The sequence below is a fragment of the Passer montanus genome, unplaced genomic scaffold, assembly GCF_014805655.1.
Source record: "Passer montanus isolate IOZ18808 unplaced genomic scaffold, ASM1480565v1 scaffold15, whole genome shotgun sequence".
Taxonomy (NCBI): Eukaryota; Metazoa; Chordata; class Aves; order Passeriformes; family Passeridae; genus Passer; species Passer montanus.
In genome coordinates, this window is record NW_024362051.1 from 7,663,741 (window position 1) to 7,675,872 (window position 12,132).

Consider the following 12,132-nt stretch of genomic DNA (forward strand, 5'->3'; position numbering starts at 1 on the left):
AGTGTCTTCAACCTGTTCCTATCCTGAACGTGCACTTTCAGTGATTGCTTTAATGTTTGGGGAAGTAAAAAGGATTTTAGCAAAAGCCCATCTGGGCTGTGGCACTGATTTCTCCCTGGAGCTCCCATGTCAGGGTGCTGGTGGCTGAAAGAAGCACTTTTGCCATCAGTCATTCACAGTATTTTGTTATCCTGGAGGAGCCAAAACAGGATGGTAACTAATTCTACAGCTCCAGTTGTGGTTTTGCTTTTATTTTACTTTAAAGTAATTACAGACTGAGAAAAATGAAAGATAACACGTGGGTTCTATCTAAATAACTCCTTTGCCCACCACTGTGCCCCTGCTATAATCTGCAGGCCTGTCTGCACTCTCAGTAAACTCTTTAAAGATTTAATCAAACAAATTAATCCCTTAACTCGCCCATTCCCTCAGAGCTGTCATTCAGGAGGCAGCTTATTTTCTGATTTCTAAGAGCCTGATTTCTGCCAAGTGCAATTTTAAATGACACAGTCCTTTAAAAATGGCCAGATAAAAGATTTGCTCTGAAACCCCCAGTTTATATCCTGGAGTTTGCTGTAAATGAAATTGAGATCCATTTAAATTCAAGCCCATGCCACTGAGCTCTGTGAAAGGCAGGGCCTGCTCAGAGCTGTGGGAGGAGGTGATGGGATTGAGCAGGACTGGATCTCCTCCCAGCCCCACTGCTGCCTGCTCTGACCTTGGCCAAATCATTTAAACTCTCTCCGCTGTTTAGTCATCTGTAAAATTAGTATATTACTATTTATCCACCTCCAAGAGATAAAGTGAAGGTCACCATTTGTGAAATACTTGGAGACCTTTGGGGGAACAGAACTCAGGCTGTGTCTGCTGGTTCCCAAACAGCACCCTGAGCCAAACCCTGCAAACCCCAGCTCTGTGGCTGCTCTGAGCCAAGAGATGCCATGGGGTGAGCAGGGTCTGGATGGGGGCCAGCAGCTGAGATGGGTCTTTGTCCATCTAGCAACAAATCACTGTTTCTTGGAAACTAACCTGGATCAGCTCTGCGAAGAGCTGTAAGGTCTAAATCATTAATTGAAATATTTTCACTGAAATGACAAAATAAACAGTTCAATGCCTGATGGAACCCTGCAATGTTCATAATTTAAAGAGCAATGAAACTGGAAAGCCTTTAATTGGTTCCACCAGCCATTTTTCCTGGGAACATGTCCCACCCTACAGACTGCACGGTCACCGCTCGAATTGCTGATGGAAATGGCCTTGAAATCTGATGTACCTGGTGGCTGCTGAGCCATGTCATAGCTTTTCCTTTTTACCCAGATGTTAAGGATGGAAAGAGGTGCTAATACTTGCTAATAGGCAATTTGAAAAAAGCTTTATATAGGAAATGTAAAGTGCAATCTTCACGCTTCAATATCTTTCAGCCTTTTCTTTATAGCTGCACCCAAAGGTGATGCTCAAAGGGATGAGCTGGGGCCTAATGCTGTGCTCAGGTCAGTCCTCTTAAACAGTTTTCTACAAGGTAAGGTTTTTGTCAAACAAATAAGGATTCATCTGGATCAGATTTAGGGCTTGAAGTGCTGGGTTAGGATTGAACCAAACAGAAACAAATACATGACAGAGCTGGGCAGGCATACGATAAATGAAAGGAAAAACACCCTCACACTGCACACTGGCAGGTGAACTGAGCCACTGCTACCTTCACATTTGTGGGCCTTTCCTCCATGCTTTACAGGCAGTTGTCGTGTTCCTAAATCCCCTGGGTTTCTGTCAGAAGGGCATTACACCAATACAGCATTGTCCACGAGTTTCTCCAGAAGCTGGGTGAGAACAAGGAGACTTCCTAGGTCCAGAAATCCTGAGAATCTGCTTAAAACCAAGTGCCTTGCCACAGGCACCTGCCCACACAGATCCCTCTGTGTCCAGCTCCGTGGGGCTTTGGCAGGAGCTGCTCTATGGGACACAGAGCTTCCCACAGAAATCGCTGTATCATTAACCTGAGCTTGGCTTTGAACCAGGGCTTTAAGAGTTTATACAAGTAGTAGCTAAAAGGCATTTAATAGTGCACTACAGCCAGTAAGCAATGAATTATTTAGAATATTTTACTAAGAATAATTGCTGGTTTTAAAGAGATTTTTTTTCCCTAGTCTTCCCTGGGGCCTAGAAATGCTTTCATGGTAGTAATAGCAAGTAAGAAAAAAACCCCAAAATACAAAGCCACCTAATAGAAGCTGCCTGGGATCAGCTAAACCATGATGCAGAGGAGGAAGAGTATCTTGAATGTGGTTTCAGTATCTGTTTCTTAATTAAAGTAAATGCAGAACCACAGACAATAAAGCAAACATAGTGCCAAGAGAGCCAGGATCACAACCCAGCCAGTCCAGGCAGGGTTGTGTACACTCTCACACACTTGACATTATTGTAACTCCCCCAAAATGCTAATAAAAAATAAATGCTGCTGAGGTCCTCACCCTCAGCCTGAGACCCAGTGGGTTCTCCCCAACACAAAGCTGTGGGCAGTTCCTGCCCTGGCACTGCTTCACTTCAGCACAGCCATGACACAGCTGTCCCTAAACACATTTATTGCACTTTGTCTTCATTTTAGCTCACACAACTGTCAAAATAAGCAAAACCACTGGATTTTCTGCAGTTAATTGTGTGCTTTCCTCGCTGCTGATCTGTAACTGCCCTTTGCAGTGGGTGGGCTGGGGGCTCTGGGGCTGAATTTTGGCACAGAGCCATTTCCCAGGGGTCAAGGAGGAGCAGCCAAAGGCCAGAGCACCAACCCTGCCTTGGATGGTGCCATGAGCTGGGGATGGCAGGATGCCACAGTCTGGGGACAGCAGGGGGGACAAGGCTTTTTCCTGGGGGTTCCATGCGAGTTACTCCAACTGCATGGAAGCCAAGGCTGGTGTGCATTTTACCCACCAGCCCTGGTCCTGCTCAGGCCAGGGCTGAAGCTTCCAGCAGCACTCAGAGAATGCTCTGTCTGCCCAGAGCCTCCTCTCCTGGAAATCCATCAGCTGCTGTTACAAAAACAACAGAAATGTTTGTTATTGATGTGCCACACCAGGCTGTGAGCAGAGCTGGGGGAAAGGGTGCAGGAGAGGGGGATCAGAGGCTCACTGCCCAGTGATTTGAGAGGGGTTAAGCTCAAGCAGCTGTTCCTGGCTTTTGCTCACATGTTTTGGAAAGTCATCCTTTCCCATAATTCCAGGTGAGAAAACTCTTTCTTCAAAGCACAGGTGGGAAGGAGACACTTCACTCAGGACGCTGAAGAGTCCAGAAATGAGAGGGAAAACAAACCCTCCTCCAAAAACTCAGTTAAAAAAAAAATCCAAGGATATTCCAGCTGCCAGTCATTTCCCGTGGACTGCCAATGCTTCCTCTAATTAATAGTACTCTGCTCTGTGAGTGTCTGCTAATGATAAGCTCCAGGCAAAAGACCCAGAGCAGGGAGCTCTCCATTGATCCTGGTATTGATTTTTTTATCTTTTTCCCTGTTGTTATTGTACATGCAAATGGCTGGTAATGACTCAACATTACGACCACTCTCTTCAAGTGACATTTAGGAAAAAATGATTGAATCAGAGGCTGTAATATGCTGCTGTCCCTCTCTGTCCCCGAGGCTGGCCCTGCAGCACTGGCTGTGCCTCAAAATCTTCCTCCCTGGCAGCCTCAGAGAGGGACAGGGTTCATTTTTACTGTTTATCTTTATTCTCACCAAAATTTGCCCTCATGTGGACTGAACCAGGCACCCCTGGTTCCTCATGCTCCCCTCCAGCCATGAAAACCCTCCATGGATGGGGACTAAGGTGAGAGGGGGGCACTGACCCACCCTCAGCATCCCCAACTCTGCAGGGTCCCCAGCTGAGGGGAGATTCCAGCTCTGCAGTGAAGCACAAAGCTGCAGCACGGGGTGCAGAGAGGAGCAAAGTCATGCTCACAGGGCAGTGGTTGCACAGGAACCACCTTCAGTCATGCACCTTCACACCAGTAAGTTGTCAGGGCTTTTTGGGGCCATAATTTTAAGCCACCTAAAGCAATCACTCCCTGTGGTTTTAATATGCATTTTACTTATCAGTTTGAATAAGAACATGGATATATTCCTTCCACTGTTTTCTGCTACCTGCTTGCTTTGCCTAGGAAAAATAACACATTAAGTGATGTGTCTCTCTCCTTCCCTCTTTCTTCAATACCTTTGCTTGGGATTAGTGAATTTTGTGCTGTATTTTCCAAAAATGAATGCCAAGAGCTGCTAGTTTTCCATATGCCTCCCCATTTTCGTGCTGCTTTTCCCCCTGTAACATGCAAACAATGAAGCTGTGTATCCAGCCCAATATGCTCCTGTCAACACAAACCAGAAGACTAAAAAACCCAGAAGCACCAAATAAGTTTTGTTGAATATTGTCAAAAGAAGAGCTCTGTGAGAAATGCCAGGTCTGGGTGTTGGAGGAGAGGCAGGACACCTGCAGTGTCTGGGGCTCCTCCACCCCAGACAGCTTTAGAGTTCAGCTGGAAAGTCAAAGACTACAGATATTCTTGGGAAATTCCTGACATTTTCTCTCTCTGGATGGGCCAGAAGTTATCACGAAAGCTGTCTTTCCTCTGGTGTTTTTGTATTTCTTTTTTGGGAACCTCCTCAGTGCAGGCAGAGCCAAGTTTTCCCCGTGGCATCCATCCCACAGCTCAGCTAGTCATGAAGGATGACAGAAAACCCACTTAGATCCCTGGCTTTGCACTCAAGTAAGTAAATCACTTGCTAAAGAGCAAGCTATTGGGTTTTTTTCCCCAAAAATTTTGTAATGTTTTACAAATTGAATCCTGCAACTTGGACATGGTTTATTCCTGCCCCAAAGAGCAGCCTGGCTCAGGAGGTGGTGGGGACACTTGACGCAGTGCTGGTCCCTGGCAGAACAAGCTGCCCCATCTTGGGTTATCCCAGCACAGCAGTTTTTGGAGCAGGTGGAAGAGCAGCTTGTGGCTGGGGGAAATGTTGGGAGTGGGGTCAGACCTTGGCTCTGATCCTTCACCACCCTGAGGAAAGGCCCGTGGCAGGGGACAGTGGAGGTGTCCGACCTCCTGACAGTGTCCCTGCAGCTCCCCCAGCCTCAGCCCTTCCCATGGCCCAGGGCTTGGCCAGAGGGAAGGGACCACAGCCCTGCCCCAGGAGCATTTGCAAAATCCCCTGAGGCTGAGCAGAGCATCATCGAACTTAATGACACTAAAAGTCATCATCACACACTGTACCTCATTGAAGAGGTGACCCCAGCCAGGAGAGAAAGCAATGGTGAGAAGTGGAACAGGGGACAGCAGGAGCCCTGAGGAGCTGTGCCCATCCCTGGAGGAAAGCTCCCTCTGCCCAGCTGTCTTTAAGGCACGCAGAGCTGTGAATGCCTCACGCACATCACATTGGTCTGATGACTCTCTGAGATGTCTAGACCGCTGCTGGAGCTGATAGCAAGCTGGCATCATCCGAGCTCTTTGAGCCTTTCTTGCTTTTTCTTTTTTTTTTTTCTTTTTTTTTTTTTAACTGGTAATAAGATTCTTTTCATATTATGCACTGCTGGAAAGTCCCGTTTGCATGCAGACAGCTGCTGTGTTTATAGACACCATCCAAAATGCAGCTAAACACGACAGCTCGCCTCGAGCCGAGCAGCAGGCATTTGTTACAGTGATCATTTCCAGAGGGATCCCAGGAGCTCTCAGCATTTTCCCCAGTTTAAAGTCAAAGCCTCGTCCTTATGCAAAGACAAAAGTCCCATATGGAAACACGCCTTGGGATGAACCTGAAAGGGAAATAAAATCCTTAAAACTGAATGACAGCCTGAACACCAGCAGCTCCCATTAGTGTTTATCAGAAATACAAATGCTGAACTAAACAGGCTGTTCCCTGTGAGGGTTTAGGGTCATTCTGAGAGCACAAGAAAGTCTTGAGCTTGTCTTTAGTGCTGAACAAACCCAATACTTGAAATCCTTCCTTGCAGATCTGTAGAGCTAAAATAAAACTAAAGTAGGGGATTGCATCAAATCTGCCTCCATTAAAAACCAAGTCCATGAGGCAGGCAGTTTGGGAGGGCTCCTTCCAAGCAATTTTCCCCCATTATAACACAACAGAAGTTACTTTACAGAAGAAAACAAAAGGATAAGAGAGTTAATTTGAATACACATTTCCATTGAAACTCCATTTCCCCCAGATGGAAACCCTACATTAAAGCAAACAGGTAAATTATGATTATAGTACAAAATACAGTTACTGAGGGAGAAAAGCATCTCTAATGAAAGGTATTTGCATGCATTTGGTGAGGATGCTTTTGTTGCAGTGTTGCAGATGCTGCCTATGATGAAGCCTTGTTTCCCACCTCCCCATGAAAATTCACTCATCCCCACCACGCATCGTCTCGGAATAGCCGAGTACACAGTGCCCTCTCCTGCCAGGAGCCTGTGTTTTTCAAATATTCCCCCACACCTGTCTTTTTGTCCCCTTTTTAAGGAACGTAAACAATTTATGGCTTGTTTTTGTAAGATGTTGGTTACAAACTGTCACAGAGCCTGAAAAAAGGGTGGGATTTTTCCTCTCCGGGCGTTTTGGCTCCGGCAGCAGCCGCAGCCCAGCCCCAACCGTGACATCTCCGGGAGATCGGCGGAGAGGAGCCAGAGAAGCCAAAACGTGCTCACGGCTCTTTGCTGGGGTCACAGCAAGGAGACTCCAGCTCTATTTTTCAAGCAGCTTCCAGCTGCCCAAAGGCAAGCACCTTTATTTTCTGTGATGCTGTCTGGCTGCAGCCCTAGACCTTTATTTATGGCCAAAAGCATTATGTTATGCAGACAGGCAGTATCCAATATTCCTGACAAGCCCCAAAGCTTAAAAAGCTCAGGTCCTTATGGCATCGAGCCACACACACCTGTTCCTCCTCTACTGGAATGGGGCAGCACCTTTGTATAAGGACATGCATCATAAAAAGGCAAACTAAGATTAAAAGTGTAATCAGATTTCAAAATCAAGTTTTGAACTTCTGCTTTTTATTACTTTGTTTCTATTCCTTTTTGTAAAAAGATTGCTATCAAACAATACAAGATTGCTGCCAGGAGTTTAACAGAGGTCAGACTCAGGACATGGGCAGGTGCTGGTCCAGAGCCCGTCCCAGCCAGGGCTGGTCCATCCTGATTCTCTTTCTGCAGGTGCACAGAGAACATTTTCTTTGTTTCCCTTTATTCACCATATTTAGCACAATAAATAGTTCATTCAGAATTAAAACCCAAGTGGGATTTGAAAAAAAAAAAAAAAGCACAGGAACTGTTTTTATTTTTAATTCAACTGCAAGAGGAAAACAAGAGATGAGGCTATGACATTCATTATTCCAACATCTGGAAGTCCAGACTGAAAAGAAACCCAGCAAGGACAAAACTTTCAATTCATCAATGGCAAACCAAGAGAGCATTAAAGCCATTCATTCCAACACAGCTCTGACTGCATCCTGCAGAAGGGGGCAGCAGTGTTTCCCCATGCCAGGACATGTTCTCCAGCCCAGCTGCACAAGGGGCTCATGCAGAACAGGGTGGTTTGGGAGCACAGTGCTGGGATCAGGTCGTTCCAAGCCATTCCAGTGCACACCTGGAAGTGCATTTTGAGCAGCTCCTGGCTACCTGCACAAACCAAATGGCTTCTTTAACAAACTGGAAGAGCTGAGCCTGGCACAAGGAGGTGCCCTGCCAGCTGTGTGCAGCTCTCTCTGCTTTCTCCCTTGCTGGCAGCTGAGCTCAGCTCCAGCCCCAGGCTGAAGGTGAGAAAGGGCTGATTAACCCAGGTTACAACAACATTCCAGTGGTGTAGCTGAGAGGGACTTGGACAACGACAGGTGGTGACTGGACAAGAGGGAATGGCTTCAAATTGGCAAAGGGTGGGTAGATTTTACATATTAGGGAGAAATTCTTCCCTGTGAGAGTGGTAAGGCCTTGGTACTGGCTGCCCTGTCCCTGGAAGTGCTTAAAGCCAGGTTGAACCAACCTGTGATAGTGGAAGGTGTCTGTGCCCGTGGCAGGGGTTGAAACTGGAATACCTTTGAAGTATTTTCCAATCCCAACCATTCTATGACTCTCTAACTCTGTCATCAGTTTTTGTGTGCAGGAAGTTATGAGCTCTTATCTGGACAGTGACCCCAAACATGCACAGTCCTGGGGCTGATCAATGTCCCTTTTGGGACATCCCATCTGTCTGCAGAGCCAATGACACCAGGGCTGATCCATGTCCCTTTTGGAACAGTCACATCCCATCTGTCTGCAGAGCCAATGACACCCCACACAAGGCACAGCAAGGGGACTCTGGTCTCTCTTCTGGAGCTCAGAGGCGGTTCCAGGGGAACAGGCAGCTGGCACAGGACCAGAACTGAGGGAGGCTGAGTCCCACAGCTCGTCTGGAATAACTATTTCAAGCATGTTAAATTTTAACCACACATGGCAGCATCTCTGTGCTCCAAGGAGAGGTCATAGCAGAGAATCACAAGCTCCATCCCAAGTCAGTCCAAAATAAGAAACAATTTTTCAAAACATCCCAGCTCTCTGCAAGCTGAGAGTCTGGAACAAAGCTCTTCCTCTGCCTCAGGGCAAAAATCCCCAAACCACAGCTCTTTTCATTGCTGACCTTTACATTGTCAGGAAACTAATACAAGGAATCTTCTTGGAGAAGCCATAGGAAAGGTGGAAGGAGAACATGGCATATGAATAAACATAAATCCAGAGTGGTGTTGGGGAGGAAATCAACATTATATGGAACTGTGCCTCATCAAGATGATAACTGGGAGAGGAAGCACAGAGTAGATGAGCTGCCAGCTGTGACACCCCACTGATGTTGCTCTGGGGCACTTTGAGCTGATAACCTGGAGCTTGGCAGCCACTGTGTAAAAGAGGCACGGGACTAAGGGCTGCTTGTCCCCAAGTCCCAGCCCCATGTGCTGCAAACCTGCTGCTTCCAATGGCCCTCCCTGTGTGAATCAGTTCCAGCAATACACAGGCCTGGGGACCAAGAGCAGAGGTCAGCTCTCTGAATTTCCCACTGAACTCCCTGATTTCACCCACACTGCGTGCTGTTTTAAGTGTGACTGCAATGGGGACCATGAGGTTGGACTCCTCCCAGTGCCTCAGCTCTCAAATGGGGATCCCTGGACTGCCCTGCTCCTCCATCCTGCCTTACACAGGCACCAGGCCAGCTCCCTCCCAGCCTCCCCACGGGATCCCCTCCTGGCCAGGCAGGCAGATGTGCCTGTGGAAATCAGGGCTGTGCAGGAGCAGCTGCTGGTGCACACAGCTGTGCCTGTCCTTTGGGGCAGGGAGAAAACAGATTCATCAATGAAACCAAATCTGCTTCATCAGAAACTACAGCCATCTGTCAGCTTATTAATAGGCACAGAACTCCTGTAAAGCACTGCCATGAATACTCCAGGAAGATCTTTGTTTGGAGGAGAAGTTTAGGTTGCAGCAACTGCAGCATTGGGTGGGGAAGGGTGGTTGATTTTGGAATTTAAAGCAGTTTATTATTTCACTTCTGCAAAATCAAATTAGTGGATTCCTCCCCACCTTCCTCCAGTACAGCATCTTCCCCCTCAGCTAAAGCCTTACTTACTTGGCTTTTACATATTACACCCCAGGCCTTCTTTAGATTCCCAAAACACTCACATGCCTGCTCATTTCTAAGGACTCTTCCTACTGAAGGGAGTGCAGGTTCAGGTGGGAAAGCATCTCAATAACCTCCCAAACCCAATTTCTGCCAGGAACACATCCCAGCTTTGTCAGGCAGGCAGAGGGAACCCTGAAGAGGTTTTCAGAGAGAGGCCTGTAAAACATTTACAGAAACACAGCAGCACTTAAAACAGCTCATTTTCATTTCTTATATCATGAGACTGAAGAGGTGTGGAGGAGGAAGAGGAAACATGTTTCCAGATTATTTTAAACCATCTCCATCATTTCTGAGAGATGCATTTAAACTGCAAGGGTTGCTCTTCCTTTAGTAATAACCAAGTTATTTTTGTGCTGTGCTTGATTCTCCTGTGAGAACAGGCAGCTAAAATAAACACTCTGTATCTATTCACATCAAAGTTTTTCCAAGAGGAATTGAAACATCGCTGATGTGGCCTATTTTTCCTTAACCTCCAGCTTCTTGTCCTTGAAGCAGCGTGGCCGGGGGAGTCGCTGCACCGCTGCCATTTGCTCGCAGTGGATGCTCCAGGGATGAGCAGCCTGAGCCATTTCACATCCCTGCAATTTTTCTCATGCCTCACCAGCTGGATGCAGTGCAGCCAAAACACACATTACAGGTCTCTCTCCTGAAGGGTGGGAAGGGGAATGCAAGGAGCTGTGTCCTGATGCTGCAAAGGGTGTTCCCTGCTCCCCCTGTGCAGCCCCGGGACTGGGACAGTGCTGCAGGATTCCCCTCCCAGCCAGGGAATGGAACCATTTAAGGGTGCCCAGCTCTCAAATGAGTCACCTGCAGGTGCCAGACAATCTACAGGCAACAGAGCTGGGGTAGGAAAGCAGCAGTAGCTCCTGGAGATGACAATGGGAGTGGGCAGCAGACGGGAACAGCAGCTCAGGACCTCAACCTGCTGTGCACAAAAAGCAAAGCTGGAGCTGAGCTAAGATCCCAGCTCTGGTAAAATGGGCCCTTTCCAAGTACTTGAAAAGCTCCAAACAGCTGTGGGGAGGAAGAAAACTCTCAGGACCTGTGGCAAGGCACACACACAAACAAGGTTCCTTCTTGAGCAGAAGAGGCAGCGAGCTGGTGACAGTACTGGGGGGCCTGGGGACAGCAGGCTGGGCAGCTCACAGGCTCCTCCTGAGGAACCACAGCTGAGGAAAACTCTCAAGGTATCTGACACAACTTGTCTGGCCAGAAGGCTCCCAAGAAACCAAGACAGCTCTAAGTCACGTTTTGTGGGATCAGAAGAAGACAGGACAGGTCCCAGGGAACGGCAGTGACAGGTTTGCCTGCCCTGGGGACTTGCCAGCAAAGCCTCACAGCATCACCTGGCAGCTCTGAGGATGCTGTGGGCAGACAAAAGGCTGAGTACGATTCTGTAATTGCAAGGTAAAGGATTTTAAACACTGAGGCTTCAGGGAAGGCATCCCTTCCCCCTGTGAGTAACCAGGAGCAGGGTCTGTGGGTGCTGCTGCAGTCGGTGCCTCCCTGTTCCAGGATCCAGCATTACAGGATTAGGTAGGCAATTATTCAGTCATCCAAACTCATTTTCCTGTAAGGTGCTTGAGGAACTCCAGAGCATCTAAAAGATTTTTTTGCAGGGCTGCACAGAGCTCTTGAAAAGCCTCTGGTCTATTGTGTATTTTCCCTTTTTGCCTTAATCCAATATCAAGCATTTCTCCAGGGAATAATGTGCAGGCTGCTCAGCAGCATTAGCAGTAAGTAATTTTTCTTTACAAACTGCAAGTCATGAATTTTAACAACTCTGAGGAAAGTGTTCATTAGTATTTTCCCAATTTCTAAGATTAGAAACTGAATGGAGATTTACCCATAGCTTGTTATCAAAGCCAAAAGGCAGCAACATTTCCAGGCTTCACTTTCCAAAGAGTGCTGCTCTGCTATTGTGTAGTTAAAAGGAGTGAATGTTTTAAATATAACATTGTTAATTAGTTAAAAGTTACAAGTATGTCATGCAAATTGACATAAACCAGAAAATACCTCAACATGCTGCATTTCAACAGATGGCAAGTGGGTAATGTCAAATTACACTTCGCCTTGTGTAAAGAAAAAGATCCATTTAATTTCTTGAAGTATTCCTCAATTTCTTCTTAATAAAGGAACTGTTTGTAAGATTTTAGTATCTTTTTTTTTTTTTTTAAATATCTTTGCTGTAGTTTTCTTCTATTTTCCCCTGCAATTTAAGGGAACTGCAATTTAAGCAGAATCACCAGTGTCTCCTAAAATACGTTGCATTGCCATTTGCTGTTACACTACTGGAGTATTCCTCTATAAAAACAAAACCCTAAAAAAACCAATCAACCCACAAACCGACTCCTTTGGCCATATGGTTATTTATACTTATTATAAATTAGGGTAACTAAAAACTGCAGCTTTTAAAACATAACACTAAAGACTGGAAACGTATTGGGGGTGCCAATAATTGT